This window comes from Sapajus apella, unplaced genomic scaffold, assembly GCF_009761245.1.
Source record: "Sapajus apella isolate SASKATOON/1434 unplaced genomic scaffold, GSC_monkey_1.0 scaffold167, whole genome shotgun sequence".
NCBI classification, from domain to species: domain Eukaryota; kingdom Metazoa; phylum Chordata; class Mammalia; order Primates; family Cebidae; genus Sapajus; species Sapajus apella.
Window position 1 is genome coordinate 2,227,722 of NW_022437107.1, and position 14,392 is coordinate 2,242,113.

The following is a 14,392-nucleotide window of genomic DNA, read 5'->3' on the forward strand; positions in this document are numbered from 1 at the left end:
GGCAGGGCTCAGGGCCTCTCCCAGAGAAAAGAAGTTTTGAAGTGAAAAGGCAACAAGGGGCCAGTAGGCTCCCCAGGATGTAGTCCTTTGGAGGTAGATTTGCTCCCCACCATGCATGCAGGGCTAAGACCCCCAACTGAGCCAACGAAAGTCATGCCCTTGGAAGGGCTGCCGCTTGCTCAGGCCATGAGCCAGGATGCACGGTGGACGATTCTCCAAATTAAAAAACCCCGAGGGTTTGTCTACACTGCTTACCTGCTGGGGCTGTGAGTGGGAAGATGGTGACCTGCCTAGGGCTTCTGTGCTGGGCTCGGGAAGAGTCATTCATTGCAGAGGGCCGGCAAGTGAACCAGGGCCACCTCTGTCCCCAGCCTGTGGGAAGAGTGGGACCCTAACCCTGAGAAGGACAAGAACGAGCAAGGTTGACTGTGTCACAGGAGTCCTCCGAGAGTGACAGGTTTTCAGTCATCAGCCACAATGGAGAGGGCCCAGAGCTCACTGAGTTTGGCCTCGTTCTCCCATTCCCGCTGCTCGTCCGAGTGGCCTGGCTGGTCAAGCTGCTGGGTCAGGTCTCCAAAGATCTTGTGCATTTCCGAGCAACACCACCTGCGCTCGGATGAGGGACTCGAAGCTGGGCTGGAAGTAGTCGAGGCGGCTGCCATAGAAGCGCAGCATCTCCTCCAGCACCCGCCTGTTCTTGGCTTCAAAGTCCTCCCGCACGGGCCGCAGCTCCTCTGGCGCCTGGTGGAGCTTGGTCAGCACTGGCCCGGTCTTCTCTTTTTCCTCGAACTTCTCCACCTTGGCCTGCAGCCTCCTGTAGTCCTGCAAGGCCTGTTCCCGCCGCTTCACGGCCATGTTGAGGCTCGGGAAGACGCTGCCGAACTTTTTTAAGGGCTCGATCACAGTCTTCGGGATTTGGTTCACCTTTTCATGGTTGAAGGCATCCATCCGCTTCATGGTGGTGTTCAGGGCAGTCACCATGTTCAGAAGGTCCTGGTCTTGCTCACAGACGGGATTGGAGAGTAAATCCAAGGATATCTTCACAGCAGATTTTGACATGGCTTGCTGGGGAGCTCAGGAGATTCCACACTCAGGAAAGGCATCCTTCCATTCCCCTCAATTGTCCGGATCAGTGGTGCTCACAGTGTGGGTCTCTAGTGTCACCCAGGTCGGCGTCGGAGCTCTTCTTCATGTCTTTCTGCAGCCTCTGGGTCTGCTCTTCCAGCTGCTGCAGTTTTCCATATTCCCTTTCAAAGTTTCTCTCCACTGTTTTGGGCACAATCTGTTTCTTGAGCTGCCCAATCTTAAAAGGAATGCAGCTCCTGGTCCCGGACCTGGGCCAGCCGCCAGCGTCCTCAGCCACAACTCCTTCCTCTGGGATCACTTCCGGATTCCCATGACAGACTATTTCTGATGACTTTGAAAATTTAAAGAAGCACTGGAAAGGTACTTTGCCACTCAATTGGGATTTGTGTGATTATTTTCTTATTATTAGATCAGGATTATAGAGTTTTGAAAGGAAAACTACATAAAGTGCCAATGATATATCAAAGATATATACTGTCATTATTAGGGTAAATATTATATATCATTGTTGATGTGGCCTTTATCACCTGGCTGATAGGATTTGACAGGGCTTTCTACTGCAAAGGTACTCTCCCCAACTCCCTGCTATACTCTGAAGGAAAGTCACAATGCATAGCCCACACTTAAAGAGTAGGGAATTACTTTCTTGAAGGTGGAGTAACTACTTAAATTATTTGGAATTCTATATCAAAGATTTGTTTGTTCTTTTCTGATATGGCTCCGATGAGTGAAGGAACACCAGGGCTCTTGTCTGTAGTTGAATTGGATAAAATGACACAGACACACGTGGAGTGGTTTTAAGGAGCGGAGAATTTAATAGGCAAGTAAGAAGGAAGAAGCTCCCCGATACAGAGACAGAGGGAGGAGGGGCCTCCAAGAGAGGAAACCGCATGTACAGTGGAAAAGTGGCTGCATATGAGTAGGCTGGAGGAGGTGGTGGCTGATTTGCATAGGGCTCAGGGGATTGGTTTGACCAGACGTATCACTCATGCAGCCCACAAAAAAAAAAAAAAAACTGGCCTTCTCACCCTAGCTTTTTAATATGCAAATACAGGGCGCTTGATGTTCTACACACTTGGGGATTTGTGGGGGCGGCCATGTTGCCAGGCACACGTTGGGGCAAGGGCAAGAAGAAGAGGCCGGAAATCACCATGTTTGGGTGGATCCAGTTTTTAATGGCCGGTATTTGCATATCAAAGGTTGCTGGCCTGGCTTTAAGAGGCGGGGCTTTCCTGCTACACAATAAACGTTTCTGGACCTGCTTTAAAAAAATGAAAACTTCCCAAGGACTCCTTTTCCTTTCTATCTGTCTAAAATAATATCTTAATAACTACAGTAACATTTGTATTTATTTATTCAATTATTTATTTATATCAGTATCAGGTTGTATATATTTATTTTGTACTTTATGTTATTATCTAATACTATTTTATTTATTTTGTTGCTCAAATCTTTCCAGCATTGGTTTATCGCAGCTATTTCTGTTGACTGTTTCCCTTTGCCATAACTCCATTATTTGCTTTTTTTAATTAAAAAAAAAAAACTGCCTTACTTTTTCCAGACCTACAAGATGCTCCATGTTTATCCTGTGTATTTCTTGTAGCAGTCTTATAATCTGCCCTTTCTCCAAAGAGTTCTGGTTCCTTCTATTGGAGAATAGTGTCAAGAACCTATGGTCTGGGTGCTAGGTCTGTTCACTGCTACTGGGTTGTCATTGCTTCTAGGCCTTCTCAGCTGACAGATTAAGGAAATATATGTGTGTCTAATAACCTGTGTATATACACTTATCTGTAAACATTTCTATATGTAATTATATATATCTATGAAATGGCTTCATTGTTTGGGGTCTATACCCTGCTTCTTTGTCTCAACCGAGAAAGAATTCAAGACACCGACACACACGAGGAATGGGTTTAGGAGTGGACAGTTTAATAGACAAAGAAGAAGAAAGAGAGAAAAAGATTTCTCATGCTAAGAAATTGGATTTTCCAAGAGAGGGTCTCTGGTTTGTGGGGGAACACAACTGATTCTGTATAGAGGCTTGAGGAGGCAGTGACTGATTTACATAGTGCACAGGGGATTGGTTTTTACCAGGTGTGCCATTTACATAGCCTGCAAAAGACTGGCCCTCCCACCCTAGTCTTATTATACAAACATGGCTTCTGCCTAAAGGTTGCCATGACATCTGTACACGTGTTTTTACCTGAAGGCCTCCATGACACCACCACATGTGATGACAAGGAAAAGAGGATGGGAAAGGCCACATTGAATGTACCCGACTTCCAGATACAGCTGCTTGCATTTACATATGAAAGCTCCTAGTTTTCGTCTCTATCAAGTTGCTTCCTGTTAGAAAAGAAATGGTTTGGTGCTGCTTTATTAAAGGAAAATTCCACTGAGAACTTTTACCCTGTTTACCTGCCTAAAAGTAATTTCGTAGTAAGCCCTGATTATCTATATTAAGCCAAACATGAGTTCATACTGATGTCTACAACTCTCATTCATTATCATATGGATCATTCTAGCCTCCTTCCCATTATTACCAGTAATCCCCAACTGCAACGGTGTGAAACCTAGCTCCCACCATCTGCCAATTACTTATGCAAATTTAAATCCCTGTATACTTGTATTGTGGCATCAGAATTGTTAAAACATACCCCTGTGAGAAATAACTTTATCAATTAGAATATAGTGCTTACATACAGTTTCTTTAGGCTTTAAGCTTACAGGCTCCAGTCCTAGCCAAATTACTTAAATCAGCAACTTTTTAGCCTAGTGAGGTTTTTTTTTTTTTTAATACTTTTATTACATTCTGCATTCTATTTTAGGATCTTCTAACCTTTTCTCATTTTTAAATTATTTTTTTCTCTGTGCATTTTAGTTGAGGAAGTTTTTACTGACCTGTCTTCAAGCTCACTGATTTCTCACTTGTACCAACTCTACTGATGAGCCCATCAGATGCATTCTTCATTTTTTTTTACAGTGGCTTTTTTATTTCTAACTTTAAAAACAACCTTTTCTTAGACCATTCCCTAAGAAAAGTTCTAAGAGCATTACTCACCTTGCATGTTATCTACTTTTTCTATTAGAGACTTTAACATATTAGTGATAGTTATTTAAAATTCCCTGTCTGATAATACCAACAACTGTATCATATCTGAATCTGGCTCTGATGATTACTTTTTCTCTTCAAACTGTTTTTTCTTGCCATTTTAACATTTCTTATAATTTTGTAGTTTTTGCTGTTGTTGAAAGCAGGATATGTTACATCAAATAATAGGAACTGAGGTTAGTATGCTTTTATTATGAGGAATTCTGTTAATATGTTTAGGAGTTGGGCTCTGTTTGCTGTTTGCTACAGATAAGGCTGTCATATAATTCAAATTCCTCTTGATTTTTTTTATAGCTTTTTTCCCCTCTTGACTTTGTGTTTCCCTAAGTACCCCTCTTCAGAGCTCCTTCACTTAATATATTAAAGCCATGTTGCTGTAGTGGTAAAGTCGGCTGGGGGTGGGGGGGGATGATATTCTTTAACTTTCCTTTAAAATATTTATATTTTAGTTGGCCTGCATCTTTACCTTAAATCTCTACAAATGTTTTTTCTCTACAAATGTTTCTTCAGTAGTGAAATTTTTCCCCAGCTCTCTACTCTTTTCCCTGGCTGCACTATTCATAATATATTTCCCTGAAGCTCTTGTTCATTGTTATTTCTGCTGTTTTCCTCTCTCTTTTACCCAAGAAAGGAAGACTACACAGAGCTAGAGTAGTCAATTGACTGAGACAAGGCACAGGCAATGTTATTTTCCCCTGTACTGTGGGCCTTTGTTACAAAAGAATGGCCACTCTTCCCCTCCATCACCAGAGTCATGAGAAGACCCTTCTGGGAAATTCACTGGCAGAACTTGGTAGGTGTAAGGCCAGCTGCCTCGCAGAGGGTTAAACGGACACATCCATCTCCCTCTGTGCCTGATAACTGTGTCATCACCCAAGCTAGTTATCTGGCCTTGCCGCACAGCTTCCCTGCACTCGCCTCCGCATACCAGACCCAGGCCCACATTCAGTGCTAAATTATGTATTCAACCCCTAGCCCGCTGTTGATAAACCCTGCAGGAAAATTTTTTAAAGAAGCCCCATCAGACCCTGCCCGGTAGCAGTCTGCTCTGTATGACGCCAGAAGGCCCGCTTACCCAAGGTCCCACCCGCCTACCCATAACCACTAGCTCCAGGCATTTCCTGCTTCTTAGTAGCCAATAGGATTGCCTTCACTTTGTTTCCCCAACAGCCAATCAAGACCCACTTACCCAAAGTCCTGCCCGCCTACCAATAGCAACTAGTTTCAGGCACTTCCTGCTTCCTGACAGCCAATAAAATTGCCTTTGCTTTGTTTCCCAATAGCCAATCAATCGCCTTCCCTTCCCATAAAACCCCATGACCTAAACAGCCAGGCGCGACTTCTTTGGCCCCTTCCTGGACCACAGAACCTCGCCCAGGAGCTGAATAAATTGGCTTCTCATTTTCTCATACTTGCCTCAGTTTCCTCATTCTACATCGGCACTAAACCTTACAGTAGGGTTTTTAGTGATAAAGTCCACACAAATCTTGAGCATCACCTTCCCCCCAACACCAGATTTCAATCCCATGTAGTTTCTCACTCTTGCACTACTCCACACTCAGCCTCCAGTAATTGGTCAAAATGACCATTGAAGTGTTCCTAAGAATTTATAGTTCCAGTGGCTTCTGCCTCCAGTAATCAGAGCTTAGCTGCTTCTCTCGAGATGCACCTGTCTTCCAATTCTGGGAGTTTGCCTTGCAACATTTTTTCTCTCATAGATCCAAAATTAGTTGTTGATTTCCAGTTTTTTTCTAGCATTTTCTTGTTTTAAGGATGTAAGCAATGACTTCCAAGCCCTTTACATATTGGAAGTATGTTGGAAATCTTTTAACTATGGATTCAACTACCTCAATATGTATATGCCTATTCAGGTTGTCTACTCATCTCAGATAAGTATTGAGAGTTTTTTTAGATTTAAATTTTATTTCAGATTCAGAAACTGCATGTGCAGAATGATTACATGGATATACTGTGTAATGGTGGCTTTTGGGCTTTTTTGGGCTTCAAGTGTACCCATGACCCAAATAGTAAACATTGGATCCAATAGATAATATTTTGGGTCTCCTCCCTTTTGGAGTCCCCAGTGTCTATTATTTCATCTTTATGTTCATGTATACTCATTGTTTAGCTCCCACTTATAAATGAGAACACATGGTATTTGACTTTCAGTTTCTGAGTTATTTCACTGAGGATAATGGCCTATATATGTTGCTGCAAGGACACAATTTTGTTCTTTTTTATGGCCACATAATATTCTGCAGTATATAGATACCATATTTTCTTTACCCAACCAGCCATTGATGGACACTTAGTTTGATTCCACAACTTTGCTACTTGTGAATAATGCTGCAGTAAACATGGGAGTGCAGATATCTTTAGTACACAATGATTTCTTTATGGGTCAAATTGTAGTTCTATTTTTAGTTCTTTGAGAAATCTTCATACTATTTTCCATACACGTTGTACTAATTTATATTCCCACACAACCACATATGACCATTCTCTTTTCTCCACATCCACACCAACATCTGTTGTTTTTTGACTTTTTGATAATAGCCATTCTGACTGATGTAACATGGAATCTCATGGTTTTGATTTGCATCCCTCTGATGATAGTAATGTTGAGCTTTTTTTTTTTAATGTTTGCTGGCCGGTCGTATGTCTTCTTTTGAGAAATATCTGTTCATAACCTTTGCCCACTTTTTGTTGTTGTTGTGACAGAGTCTTGCTTTGTCACCCAGGTTGGAGTGCAGTAGTGCGATGTCCACTCACTGCAACCTCTGCCTCCCGGGTTCAAGCAATTCTCATGTCTCAGTTTCCCGAGTAGCTAGTATTACAGGTACTCACCACCACACCCAGCTAAGTTTTGTATTTTTAGTAGAGTCAGCGTTTCCTCATGTTGTGCAGGCTGGTCTCAAACTCATGGCTTCAAGTGATCCACCCACCTTGGTCTCCCAAAGTGCTGGGATTATAGGCGTGAGCCACCACTCCTGGCCTGTTGCCCACTTATTCATTGGATTCTTTGAGTTCCTTATAGATCCTAGATATTAGTGCTTTGTCAGGGGCATAATTTGCAAATATGTTCTCTCATTCTGTATGTTGTCTGTGTATTGATTATTGCTTGTTCTGTGCACAAGTTTAATTAAGTTCTGTTTGCCTATTTTTTGTTCTGTCACATTTGCTTTGGGGTCTTAGTCATACATTCTTTGCCTAAACCAGTAGCTAGAAGAATTTTGCCTTTTCTTCTAGGATTTTCATAGTTTCAGGTCCTACATTTAAGTATCAATTCATCTTGAGTTAATTTTTGTATATAGTAAGAGGAGTCCAGTTTCGTTCTTCTATATATGGTTAGCCAATTTTCACAGCACTATTTCACTAAAAGAAATCATGATTTCTTTTCCCCATTGTTTATTTTTGTTGACTTTATTGAACATCAGTTGATTGTAGGTATGTGGCCTTATTTCTAGGTTGTCTATTCTGTTCCATTGATCTGCATGTCTACATTTGTACCACTACTGTGTTGTTTTAATTGCTAAAGCCTTATAGTATAATTTCAAGTCAGGTAATATGATGCCTCTGACTTCGTTCTTTCAGTTTATGATTGTTTTGGCTATTCAGGCTCTTTTTTGTTCCCTATCAACTTTAGGATTGTTTTTTCTAATTCTTTCAAGAATGATGTTGGTATTTTGAAAATTGCATTAAATCTGTAGATTGTTTTGGGCAGTGTGGTTATTTCAACAATATTAATTATTCCAGGCCATAAGCATGGAATGTGTTATCTGTCTGTGTCATTGATAATTTCTTTTATTGGTGTTTTATAGTTCTCCTCATAGAGAGCTTTCACCTCTTTTAACTACAGTTCAATGTAGTCCTAGGTATTGTGTGTGCGTGTGTGTGTTGGGGAGGTACCATTGTAAATGGAATTGAGTCTTGATTTGGTTCTCAGCTTGAACAATATTAGTGCATTGACATACTACTGACTTTTGTACATTAATTTTCCATCCTGAAATTTACTGAAGTTGTTTAGCAAGGCTAGGAGTATTTTGGAAGAGTCTTTTGTGGTTTTCATGTATAAAATCATGTCAACTTTTTATGCTTTTGATATTCAAGGAATTAGTCAATTATCTAGTTGCTAAATTCGTGAACATGAAGTTGTTTACAGTATTTCCTTATTATACTTTTGATGTCTGTTTGATCTGTGGTAATATCCTATCTTTTATTCCTGATATTGGTAATTGATAGCTTCTGTTTTTTCTTTGTAATTTCTTTTTTAGATGGAGCCTCACTCTGTTGCCAGGCTGGAGTGCAGTGGTGTGATCTCAGCTCACTGCAGCTTCTGCCTCCCAGGTTCAAGTGATTCTCCTGCCTCAGCCTCCTGAGTAGCTGGGACTACAGGCATGCACCACCACACCCAGCTAATTTTTGTGTTTTTAGTAGAGATAGGGTTTCACCATGTTGACCAGGATGGTCTTGATCTCTTGACCTCATTATCCACCTGGCTCAGCCTCCCAAAGTACTGTGATTACAGGCATGAGCTACTGTGGCCATTTTCTTTGTAACTTCACTAAATATTTATCAATTTTTTAAATCTTTTTAAAGAAAGAGACTTTGCATTTTTTTCTTTCTCTATTTCCTGTTTTCAAGATAAATTTTTTATTATTTTTTTTACTTTATAAGTTATTTATTTATTTATTTATTATACTTTAAGTTCTGGGGTACATGGGCAGAACGTGCAGGTTTGTTACATAGGCATACACATACCATCATGGTTTGCTGCATCCATCACCCCATCATCTACATTAGGGATTTCTCCTAATGCTATCCCTTCCCAATCCTCCCACCCCTGCTATCCTCCTCTATACCCCCCACTGCCCGACAGGCCCTGGTGTGTGATGTTCCCCTCCCTGTGTCCATTTGTTCTCATTGTTCAGCACCCACTTATGAGTGAGAACACGCAGTGTTTGGTTTTCTGTTCTTGTGTCAGTTTCCTGAGAATGATGGCTTCCAGCTTCATCCATGTCCCTGCAAAGGACATAAACTCATCCTTTTTTATGGCTGCATACTATTCCATGGTATATATGTTCCACATTTTCTTTATTCAGTCTATCATTGATGGTCATTTGGGTTGGTTCCAAGTCTTTGCTATTGTGAACAGTGCCGCAATAAACATGTGTGCATGTGTCTTTATAATAGAATGATTTATAATCCTTTGGCTACATACCCAGTAATGGTATTGCTGGGTCAAATGGTATTTCTATTTCTAGATCCTTGAGGAATTGGAACATTGTCTTCCACAATGGTCGAACTAATTTACACTCCCACCAACAGTGTGAAAATGTTACTTTCTCCATATCCTCTCCAGCATCTGTTGTCTCCTGATTTTTTAATGATCGCCATTGTAACTGGCATGAGATGGTATTTCAATGTGGTTTTGAGTTGCATTTCTCTAATGACCAGAGCTGATGAGCTTTTTTTCATATGTTTGTTGGCTGCATAAATGTCTTCTTTTGAAAACTATCTGTTCATATCCTTTGCCCACCTTTTAATGGGGTTGTTTGTTTTTTCTTGTAAATTTGTTTAAGTTCTTTGTAGATTCTGGATATTAGCCCTTTGTCAGATGGGTAGATTGCAAAATTTTTACCCCATTCTGTTGGTTGCTGCTTCACTCTAATGATAGTTTCTTTTGCTGTGTGGAAGTGCTGCAGTTTAATTAGATCCCACTTGTCTATTTTGGCTTTTGTTGCCATTGCTTTTGATGTTTTAGTCATAAAGTCCTTGCCAATGCCTATGTCCTTAATGGTATTGCCTAGGTTTTCTTCTAGGGTTTTTATGTTTTTAGGTCTTATGTTTAAATCTTTAATCCATCTGGAGTTAATTTTTGTATAAGGTGTAAAGAAAGGATCCAGTTTCAGCTTTCTGCATATGGCTAGCCAGTTTTTCCAACACCATTTATTAAATAGGTAATCCTTTCCCTATTTCTTGCTTTTGTTAGGATTGTCAAAGATCGGATGGTTGTAGATGTGTGGCATTGTTTCTGAGGCCTCTGTTCCGTTCCATTGGTCTATATCTCTGTTTTGGGACTGGCACCATGCTGTTTTGAATACTGTAGTCTTGTAGTATAGTTTAAAGTCAGATAGTGTGATGTCTCCAGCTTTGTTTGTTTTTTTGTTTTGTTTTGTTTTGTTTTGCTTTGCTTTGCTTTGCTTAGGATTACCTTGGCTATTTGGGCTCTTTTTTGGTTCCATGTGAAGTTTAAGTCATTTTTTTTTTCCAATTCTGCGAAGAAAGTCAATGGTAGCTTGATGGGAATAGCATTGAATCTATAAATTACTTTGGGCAGTATGACCATTTTCACAATATTCATTCTTTCTAACCATGAGCATGGAATGTTTTTCCATCTGTTTGTGTCCTCTCTTATTTCCTTGAACAGTGATTTGTAGTTCTTCTTGAAGAGGTTGTTCACATCCCTTGTTATTTGTATTCCTAGGTATTTTATTCTCTTTGTGACAATTGTGAATGGGAGTTCACTCATGATTTGCCTCTCTTTTTGTCTGTTATTGATGTATAGGAATGCTTGTGATTTTTGCACATTCAGTTTGTATCCTGAAACTTTGCTGAAGTTGCTTATCATCTTAAGGAGATTTTGGGCTGAGACTGTATATTTTGGGGTCTTCTAAATATACAATCATGTGGTCTGCAAATAGAGACAATTTGACTTCCTCTTTTCCTAATTGAATGTCCTTTATTTCTTTCTCTTGCCTGATTGCCCTGGCCAGAACTTCCAATACTATGTTGAATAGGAGCGGTCAGAGAGGGCTTTCTTGTCTTATACCAGCAAAAGGGAATGCTTCAGGTTTTGCCCATTTAATATGATATCAGCTGTGGGTTTGTCATAAATAGCTCTTATTATTTGGAGATATGTTACATCAATACCTAGTTTATTGAGAGTTTTTAGCATAAACGGTTGTTGAATTTTGTTGAAGGCCTTCTCTACATCTATTGAGATAGTCATGTGGTTTTTGTCTTTGATTCTGCTATGTGATGGATTATTTTTATAGATTTGCATATGTTGAACCAGCCTTGCATCCCAGGGATGAAGCCAACTTGATTGTGATGGATAAGCTTTTTGATGTGCTGTTAGATTTGGTTTGGCAGTATTTTATTGAGGATTTTCACATCAATGTTCATCATGATACTGGCCTGAAATTTTCTTTTTTAGTTGTGTCTCTTCCAGGTTTTAGTATCAGGATGATATTAGTCTCATAAAATGAGTTAGGGAAGATTTCCTCCTTTTGTATTGTTTGGAATTGTTTCAGAAGGAATGGTACCAGCTCCTCTTTGTACCTTTGGTAGAATTCAGCTGTGAGCCCATATGCTCCTGGACTTTTTTTGGTTGGTAGGCTATTAACTGCTGCCTCAATTTGAGACCTTGTTATTGGTCTTCATGGATTCAACTTCTTCCTAGTTTAGTCTTGGGAGGGTGTAAGTGTCCAGCAATGTATCCATTTCTTCTAGATTTACTGGTTTATGTGCATGAAGGTGTTTGTAGTCATCTCTGATGATAGTTTATATTTATGTGGGATCAGTAGTGATATCCCCTTTATCATTTTTTTAGTTGCATCTATTTGATTCTTCTCTCTTCTTTTTTATTTGTCTGACTCACAGTCTATCTATTTTGTTGAACTTTTCAAAAAAACCCCTCCTGGATTTATGGATTTCTGAAGTAGTTTTTTGTGTCTCTATCTCCTTCAGTTCTGCTCTGATCTTAGTTATTTCTTGTCTTCTGCTAGCTTTTGAATTTGTTTGATCTTGCTTCTCTAGTTCTTTTAATAATGACATTAGAGTGTCAATTTTAGATCTTTCCTCACTTCTCTTTTGGGTGTTTAGTGCTACAAATTTCCCTCTAGACACTGTTTAAATGTGTCCCAGAGATTCTGGCACATTGTGTCTTCATTCTCATTGGTTTCAAAGAACATCTCTATTTCTGCCTTCATTTCATTATTTATCCAGTAGTCATTCAGGAGCAGGTTGTTGAGTTTCCATGTAGTTGTGGCATTTTGAGGGAGTTTCTTAATCCTGAGTTCTAATTTGATTGCACTGTTGTCTGAGAGGCTGTGTTATGATTTCTCTTCTTTTGCATTTGCTGAGGGGTATTTTACTTCCAATTATGTGGTCAATTTTAAAATAAGTGAAATGTGGTGCTGAGAAGAATGTATCTTCTGTGGATTTGGGGTGGAGAGTTCTGAAGATGCCTATTAGGTCTGCTTGGTCCATATCAGAGTTCAAGTCCTGGATATCCTTGATAACTTTCTGTCTCATTGATCTAATATTGACAATGGGGTGTTAAAGTCTCCCACTATTATTGTGTGGGAGTCTAAGTCTCTTTTTAGGTCATCAAGAACTTGCTATATGTATCTGGGTGCTCCTGTATTGGGTGTAGATATATTTAGGATCATTAGCTCTTCTTGTTGCATTGATCCATTTACCATTATGTCATGCCTTCTTTGTCTCTTTTGATCTTTGTTTGTTTAAAGTCTCTTTTATCAGAGACTAGGATTGCAACCTCTGCTTTTATTTTCCTTTTTCTTTTCACTCCATTTGCTTGGTAAATCTTCTTCCATCCCTTTAAGTCTATGTGTGTCTTTGCATGTGAGATGGATCTCTTGAATACAGCACACCAATGGACCTTGATTCTTCATCCAATTTGCCAGTCTATGTCTTTTGATTGGGGCATTTAGCCCATTTACATTTAAGGTTAATATTGTTATGTGTGAATTTGATCCTGTCATTTTGATGCTAGCTGGTTGTTTTGCCCGTTCGTTGATGAATATTTTCCATAGCGTAGATGGTCTTGGTACATTTGGTAGTGGTTATTCCTTTCCATGTTTAGTGCTTCCTTCAGGAGCTCTTGCAAGGCAGGCCTGGTGGTGACAAAATCTCTTAACTTGTCCATAAAGGATTTTATTTCTCCTTCGCTTATGAAGTTTAGTTTGGCTGGATATGAAACTCTGAGTTGAAAATTCTTTTCTTTAGGGATGTTGAATATTGGCCCCCACTTTCTTCTGGCTGATAGGGTTTCTGCCAATAGATCCACTGTGAGTCTGATGGGCTTCCCTTTGTGGGTAACCCGACCTTTCTCTCTGGCTGCCCTTAGCATTTTTTCCTTCATTTCAACCCTGGTGACTCTGACAATTATGTGCCTTGGGGTTGCTCTTCTTGAGGAATATCTTGTGGTGTTCTCTGTATTTCCTGAATTTGAATGTTGGCCTACCTTGCTAGATTGGGGAAGTTCTCCTGGATAATATCCTGAAGAGTGATTTCCAACTTGGTTTCATTCTTCCCATCACTTTCAGGTACACCAATCAAATGTAGATTTGGTCTTTTCACATAACCCCATATTTCTTGGAGGCTTTGTTCCTTTCTTTTTACTCTTTTTTCTCTAATCTTGCCTTCTCATTTTATTTCATTGAGTTGCTCTTCAACCTCTGATAGCCTTTCTTCTGCTTGATCGATTCAGTTAGTGAAACTTGTGTATGCTTCACAAAGTTCTCGTGCTGTGTTTTTCAGCTCCATCAAGTCATTTATGTTCTTCTCTATGTTGGTTTTTCTTGTTAGCATTTCATCTAACCTTTTTTCAACGTTCTTAGTTTTCTTGCTTTGGGTTAGAATGTGCTCCTTTAGCTCAGAGAAGTTTGTTATTTCCCACCTTCTGAAGCCCGCTTCTGTCAATTTATCAAACTCCTTCTCCATCCAGTTTTATTCCCTTCCTGGTGAGGAGTTGTGATCTTCTGAAGGAGAAGAGGTGTTCTGGTTTTTAGCGATTTCAGCCTTTTTGCACTGGTATATTCCCATCTTTTGGATTTTATCTAACTTTGGTCTTTGAAGTTGGTGACTTTTGAATGGGGTCCCTGAATGGATGTCCTTTCTCTTGATGTTGAAGCTATTTCCTACTGCTTTTTAGTTTTCCTTCTAATAGGCAGACCCCTCTGTTGCAGGTTTGCTGGAGTATGCTGGATGTGCACTCAAGACCCTGCTTGCTTGGGAACCACCTGTGGGGGCTGCAGAACAGCAAAGATTGCTGCCTGTTTCTTCCTCTGGTAGCTTCATCCCAGAAGGGTACCTGCCAGATGTCAGCCAGAGCTCTCCTGTATGAAGCATCTCCCAGCCAGGATACATGGGGTTCAGAGAGCTAGT

General features: G+C 40.1%; 1 pseudogene across 1 annotated transcript; it reads right to left on the reverse strand.

Annotated features, from left to right (window-relative positions):
• Positions 1 to 332: 332 nt before the first annotated feature.
• Positions 333 to 1,388, reverse strand: LOC116542350 (annotated as a pseudogene). The gene is made up of 2 exons (XR_004265183.1): positions 1,165 to 1,388; positions 333 to 1,061 (listed from the first exon to the last, which is right to left on the reverse strand). The product of XR_004265183.1 is annotated as a bridging integrator 3-like (transcript).
• Positions 1,389 to 14,392: the final 13,004 nt, after the last annotated feature.